This window comes from Mastomys coucha, unplaced genomic scaffold (assembly GCF_008632895.1).
Source record: "Mastomys coucha isolate ucsf_1 unplaced genomic scaffold, UCSF_Mcou_1 pScaffold4, whole genome shotgun sequence".
NCBI classification, from domain to species: domain Eukaryota; kingdom Metazoa; phylum Chordata; class Mammalia; order Rodentia; family Muridae; genus Mastomys; species Mastomys coucha.
In genome coordinates, this window is record NW_022196910.1 from 14,027,093 (window position 1) to 14,032,587 (window position 5,495).

The window sequence follows — 5,495 nt, forward strand, 5'->3', positions numbered from 1 at the left end:
AAAAAAAAAAAAAAAAAAAAAAAGAAAAAGAAAAGGAAAAGAAAAAAAGAAAGAGAAAAGTGGAATTTGCAGGTAAATAGATGGAGCTAGAAAAGATCATCCTGGGTGAGGGAGTACAGCTGCCTGCTCAGCCTCAGCGCAGTGTTTCCTCTACAAACACGGCTATCCAGAGTAAATGTCTGTGTAAAAATACCTTACACAGAGCACTCAACCACAGAAAAAAATACCTTTGCACACTGACCAACGTTGGCAGCATATCCAGCGTGGCACTCTGAACTTACCTGAAAGCTGAAAGCTGAAAACCATTTCCCCATCGGTAGGTTACACAGACAGGTATAAAGGTAATGCATTTTAAACATCAAACATCCAGGCGGGTGGGAGGCAAGGGGATGACTGGGAAGAAAGTAAAACAATGATCCAGGGACGGAAATGATGCAATGAAACCTACCGCTTTGTACACTAAGTAAGAAAAATTACAAAGCATGTGCTGGTGCACACCACTGATGCCAGCCCTTGGCAAGCTCTGAATCTGACACCAGCCTGATCTAGTTTGAAAAGCTCTTGTTCCAGTGTAGTGGTGGCACACACCTTTAATTCCAGTGCCCCAGGAGGCAGAGGCAGGTGGATCTCTGTGAATTGGAGGTCAACCTGGTCTACAAAGAGAGTTGCAGGACAGCCAGAGCTACACAGAGAAACCCTGTCTTGAAACAAACAAATGAAAGAAAGAAAGGAAGGAAGGAAGGAAGGAAGGAAGGAAGGAAAGAAGGAAAGAAGGAAGGAAGGAAGGAAGGAAGGAAGAGAGAGAGAAAGGAAAGGAAAGGAAAGAAAAGAAAAAAAAAGTAAAGTTCCAGGTATAGTGAGACCCCAGGTTCTGTTCTCAACACCCACACGGCAGTGGAACCGTCTATACTGGGAATTTGGGTACTTGCACGGTCCACATGCAGGCAAAACACCCATACACATAAAATAACAAAACAACTTTTAAAGAGATGTGAGAAATTAGTTTTTGAGCAAACATCCACTATGATTTTACATTAGTGGTTACTTACATGAATGGCAGGCTAATTTCACCAGCACGGTGAAGCTTGGGCCTAAAAAGCAGGCTACGAGGCATGCTCACTCCATTGCTCCCTGAAGGAAAGGCACAAGATGCCCAATTCCTCCTTCCAGGGATTTAATCCACTATAAATTCTCACTGCATGTTGAGTACTAAGTAACTTAAAGGCTTTAAGTAGTCTGTGCACATACAAAGAATCAAGTAAGAAGAGTCAAACAACAGACAGAGACTTCCAGTTACAACACTGAAATAGGCAAAAGGAACGCCTTTTCCTCAATTGCCCAGCACATCATGTAATATCGACTTCTGACCAAGGGTTCCCAGCATGACTGTCAGGAGGATGTCTGGTTCCGTGCCCAGCCTCTGACTTCCTCTCTCCATCTCTGCTTCAGTGGTCCCTAGGGGCTCCCTCAGCTCACCCCACCCAAAACCCCATACACTCTCCTTCCCGACCCAAAGCACCCCTGCTTCCTGGCCTAGCCCCCAAGACCCAGTTAATAAGTTTAGGAAAGTGAATCTGTAACTTCCCATCTCACATGCAATTAATTTTTGCCAAGAGGTCTTGGAGCCATCTTTGAGAACCACTGCCCTGTGCCTGGCTGGAGAAGCCGGTGGGCGTTAACTGTGCCGGTTTTTGGAAGATCCCTCACATATGCGTTTCTCCCTATTGAGCAGATGCATGCCTTTGTCCATCTGTAAGGCAGTGAGGCAAGACCTGTGGGAGTTACAGTAATGACTGGCATACATTCCTGATCTTCAAAACTCCAGCAGGAAAATTTTTAACAAGCTAATTAAGAAAGAATGGGATGTGTTATAGCAAAAATGTGTGCTCAAGTACCAAAATCAACTTCCTCTGCCCTCCTCCCCAAGCTTCGGATGCCCCTCTGCTTTCCTGATGATACATCGTGACTCTGCATTTTCTCCAGTAGAATGTATGCTCAAGAGCTGAGGTCATGCCCTGTTTATCTGAGTCCATAGTGCCTGATAAAACAATAAATGCATGGAGACACTATGTCATTAGCAACCTGAGCCAGACTGTGAGCCACTTCACATTAGATTCTGGATGCACACTTGGGAGGCAGCTTCTTGGGACTTAGCACAGATGAGGGAACACTGTGTGCTTCAGCATTTCGATAAAGCTGCTAGGCAGCTCACCAGTGTCATTCCAGGGAATCGGCACCCAGAACTGTTTGTAAGTGTCCTACAGGGAGCATGTCTCGTGCCCATATATATGCATGGTATAGAAAAACAAATAACAAAGCCCTGCTTTTTAGAATAGTGCATAAAACAAGCCCAAATTTATGTTTCAGACAGTGAAACAGGGCTAGGGAGATGGCTCAGTTGGTTAAGCTCCTCCCTTGCGGGTGTGAGGACCCTAGTTCAGGTCCCCAGAAAGAAGAAAAGGGAGTCAGAGAAATAGCTCAGAGGCAAAAAACACGTAGTGTTCTTACAGAAGATGTGGGTTTGGTCCCTAATACCCATACCCAGGTGCCCACAGCCATCTGTAACTCCAGTTCCAGGGGATGGGAAGTCTGCTTCTGGCTTCCTTGGGCAGCTGAAAGTACATGGTGTACATACAGACAAGCAGGCATGCCCTCACACACACATGTACACACACACACACACACACACACACACACACACACGCACACACACACACGCACACAAATAAAAATGAAAACCTTAAACGGCACAATAGACACCGTAATTCTGGCAAGGTAGAGACAGAGATGACCTGATGTAGGAGCTAAGCCAATGAGAGACCCTATCTCAAAAGTTGGAAGGTGCCTGAGGACCATCACCTGAGAGTCTCTGTGATCTCATGCACTTCACCTACTGCACTGTCAGAAATCAGAGCAGGTGACAGGCTAAGGACGCAGCTCTGTGATAGACTGCCTAGCAGGGAAGAGGAGGAACAACTAATAGAGACTAATGGAGAGCAGGTTGCCCTTGGCACAGCAGTCCAAGACTTTAAGGGGCTGCTGGAGGATGGGCAGTATTGTTCCCTGAACACGGCCGCTGGCTGCATAGTACACTGTGTGTGTGCCATTAGCGTTAGCAGGCTGTATTATCGCTATACTAAAATGAGCACATTTTTCCATATGTGTAGTATACCCCAATCAACAAGTACTTTGTAAATGTAAACACACTAGTTCCATAGATGGGGCTGCCCTCAACCTTGGCCAGACCTTCTCTCTGCATCAGCCAACAGTTCATACAGACTCATAACTGGTCAGTTATTTGTATCAGCACGCACACGTATGCACGCATGCACACACACACATACATATGCACTCAGGAAACATCACTGAAGAGAGGTAAGTAAGCCTGTTAAGCAGGACAAGGAGAAGAGCTGTGAGATGCCGCCATTTGGACCTTAAGAATTCTCTGCCGCTCTGGTTTCCTGCAGAAGGTCAAGTCCATAGATCAGGCTCTGCTCCAGCAGCGCTAATTGCATTCAATGGGCTATGCTCTGGTGCCTGGAGGAAGCGGGAGGGAGGTGTTGGTTGTGGATATAATCATGATGCGTTATTTACATGTGTAAAATTATTGAGGAATTAGTACAACATATTCTATTAAAGTGTAAATTTACTGGTGTTGAGATGTACCTCAGTGGTAGAATTTTATGGGTAAAATCCCCAACACTGCCCCCCAAATCTTACTGTACTGAAAGGATAAATGAAATGCAGTTTAGACCCAGAATGGACTATTATTTAATCTAAAGCAGTCTTGTCACACACAACATAGATTAAAGTTGAAGACATTCTTTTGTTACCTGAAATAATCCAGCCTATATCTATGTGATTCTACTTGGATAAGGAACCTCAAGTGGGCTGGATCATAGAGAGAGCCGAATGGACTGAGTATGGGGCCAGAGGGGTCAGGAAACCAAGAGCTGCCTCGCTCCGTGGATTGCAGAGCGGTCCACAGATGTTTGCCACAGTGCAAGCTCATGTAACACTGTTAAACTAAACACCTCAACGCGGTTAAGACGCTGACTTAGGATTTCTATGGCTGTGATAAAACGCCATGGCCAAAAGCAACTTGGGGAGGAAAAGGTTTACTTCACCTGAACAAGCCTCAGGTCACACTCCATCACTAAAGGAAATCAAGGGAAAGTCACAACAGAGGCCTGCGACAAGACAATTTCAGATTACTGGCATACCCCCCATGGCAAGCTTTCTTAAACACCCCAGGAACAGGAGTGGTGGCACCAGTAAAATACTATGGGACCTCCCACATCAATCACTAATTAAGAAAATGCCCCACAGGCCAATCTTATAGAGGTATTTTCTCAGTTGTGGGTTCCTCTTCCTAAATGATTCTAGCCTGTGTCGAGCTGCCATAAAAACTAGCCCGGGCAGAGATTATCTTTCCTTATGTTTCCAACTGTATATAAAGTACTTAAAAAAAAAAAAAAAGACCAAACAAACAAAAACTAGTAAGAGTGGGAGTCGGGGCGTCCTAAGATGCCTCACAGAAATCGATTTGGAACACCGTCTCCAACTCCCTCGTGATAAGTGAGAAGAAATTCAAGTGATGGCCACATAAGCTATCCACCCTTCATGCCCGTATTGTCCTATCCCTCAAAGACCTCGCCTTCCCCATCATAAGCGCTCAACTCTTCTAGGTCCTCTGCCTTCCTGCCCTTCCCTGGAGCTGCCCTGGCCTAGAATGTCCCTCACCCTGTCAACCCTCCCTCACCAGCTCTGCACCCCACATGGGGCGAGCCCCTATCTCACCATCTCCACTGAAGGGCAGGGCTGTGTTTTATTTCCCTTTGGGACCTATAAAGGACGTGGGGGAGGCCGTGTAACCAATGATCACAGCCAGAGCCCCGCAGGCAGCCCAATGGCCTCGGCTTGGAGCCCAGCGCTGCCACTCTGGCTTGGGTAACTGTGAGCAAGTTTCTTAACTTTTTGGAGGCTCAGTTTTTCACCTGTAAAATGGGGGTTACTCGAAACCATTGCGGGAGGTGCTTACACGGGGTCTGAGGCGGCGAGAGGTCGGGCGGGCGAGCTGGTCGAGCCACCAACGCCCTCGAGAACCCAAGGCTGAGGCAGGGCGGCCCGTTGGCGACCTGCGCCCCTCTCCGCTCCCGCCCAGCCGCCGACCCCTCGGAAGCTCCGGGAGGGCAGCTTCGAGGCTCCTGCGGGAGGAGCGCGTTCCCGGAGCAGCGTGGATGGGCGCAGCTCGGCCGTACCTGACACACCCTCGCCGCTCCAGCCTTCAGCGCCTCCAGTGACGGTCCCCCTCCTCCTTGCTCTCGCGCAGCGCCGCACGAGAGGAGGTGGGGTCGGCGCGCGCGGGAGGAGGACGACGAGCGGAGGGCGCGCGCCCCCTGCCGGCCAGGGTAGAGACAAGCGGTGGGCCATGCCGCGGGAGAGCTAGCGGGGTGTGTGGAGGGGAAGGGAGGATGAGGAGGGGAATGAGGGTG

The 5,495-nt window shown here is 48.4% G+C and overlaps 1 protein-coding gene and 1 long non-coding RNA gene across 4 annotated transcripts in view; one reads left to right on the forward strand and one right to left on the reverse strand.

Moving 5' to 3' along the window:
- Positions 1-5,350, reverse strand: part of Txnrd1 (thioredoxin reductase 1) — an 82,767-nt gene extending 77,417 nt beyond the window's left edge. The window contains exon 1 of one of the 3 annotated variants that reach the window (XM_031348943.1): positions 5,262-5,350. The gene's annotated coding sequence lies outside the window, so the exon portion shown is untranslated. Of the gene's footprint in view, positions 1-4,997; positions 5,177-5,261 lie in introns of those variants that run through there. The other 2 variants (XM_031348945.1, XM_031348944.1) reach the window with 2 other exon arrangements.
- Positions 5,351-5,384: 34 nt separating this feature from the next.
- LOC116075697 overlaps positions 5,385-5,495 on the forward strand; it is a 20,939-nt gene continuing 20,828 nt past the window's right edge. Inside the window, exon 1 of the long non-coding RNA XR_004112687.1 lies at positions 5,385-5,453. This is a non-coding gene — a long non-coding RNA (uncharacterized LOC116075697). The remainder of the gene's footprint in view (positions 5,454-5,495) is intronic.